Source organism: Bison bison, unplaced genomic scaffold, assembly GCF_000754665.1.
Source record: "Bison bison bison isolate TAMUID 2011002044 unplaced genomic scaffold, Bison_UMD1.0 scf7180017864177, whole genome shotgun sequence".
NCBI classification, from domain to species: domain Eukaryota; kingdom Metazoa; phylum Chordata; class Mammalia; order Artiodactyla; family Bovidae; genus Bison; species Bison bison.
This window is the reverse complement of record NW_011494749.1, coordinates 712,696-713,742: the sequence shown is the minus strand read 5'-3', so window position 1 is coordinate 713,742 and position 1,047 is coordinate 712,696. Positions and strand designations below refer to the sequence as shown.

The window sequence follows — 1,047 nt, the reverse complement described above, 5'->3', positions numbered from 1 at the left end:
GACGGGGAAACAGTGGAAACAGTGTCAGCCTTTATTTTTCTGGGCTCCAAAATCACTACAGATGGTGACTGCAGCCATGAAATTAAAAGATGCTTATTCCTTGGAAGGAAAGTTATGACCAACCTAGATAGCATATTGAGAAGCAGAGACATTACTTTGCCAACAAAGGTCCATCTAGTCAAGGCTATGGTTTTTCCACTGGTCATGTATGGATGTGAGAGTTGGACTGTGAAGAAGGCTGAGCACTGAAGAATTGATGCTTTTGAACTGTTGTGTTGGCAAAGACTCTTGAGAGTCCCTTGGACTGCAAGGAGATCCAACCAGTCCATTCTGAAGGAGATCAGCCCTGGGATTTCTTTGGAGGGGATGATGCTAAAGCTGAAACTCCAGTACTTTGGCCACCTTATGCAAAGGGTTGACTCATTGGAAAAGACTCTGATGCTGGGAGGGATTGGGGGCAGGAGGAGAAGGGGATGACAGAGGATGAGATGGCTGGATGGCATCACTGACTCGATGGACGTGAGTCTGAGTGAACTCCGGGAGTTGGTGATGGACAGGGAGGTCTGGCGTGCTGCGATTCATGGGGTCACAAAGAGTCTGATCTGATCTGATCTGAGGTCCTTTGTATGTGTCTCTCACCCCATCTCGTTCATTGAACCCTCTTTGGTACCATGTACAAAGAAAGCACTTAACACAGTTTATCACAAGTATATATTTATTCTTCAGTCTCCTCTACTAGACTGTAAACTCTTTGAGGACAGGAACTGTGCTCAACCTTTTTCTTTCTCATATAAATTAGCACAGTGCCTGACATACAATGAGAACTCAGTACAGGTTTGGATGAATGAATGAGTGGGAGAGTGGTTGGAGAGAGGGAAGGATGGATGGATGGATGGATGGTTTGATGGGTTGGTAGAGGGGTGGCAACTGTATAGTCTGTTAATAGAAATAAGGATTGAACATTCTTTCATTCAGGGAAAAAAGGTAATGAAGGGCTTTGTTTCCAAAAAAAAAACTGAACAATAGTTTGAGGGGATGCATACAGCC

At 44.5% G+C, this 1,047-nt stretch overlaps 1 protein-coding gene across 1 annotated transcript in view; it reads left to right on the top strand.

The window, feature by feature from the left end:
* Positions 1–1,047, top strand: part of PLEKHH2 (pleckstrin homology domain containing, family H (with MyTH4 domain) member 2) — a 107,013-nt gene that overhangs the window by 96,560 nt on the left and 9,406 nt on the right. The gene's annotated exons all lie outside the window — the stretch shown is intronic.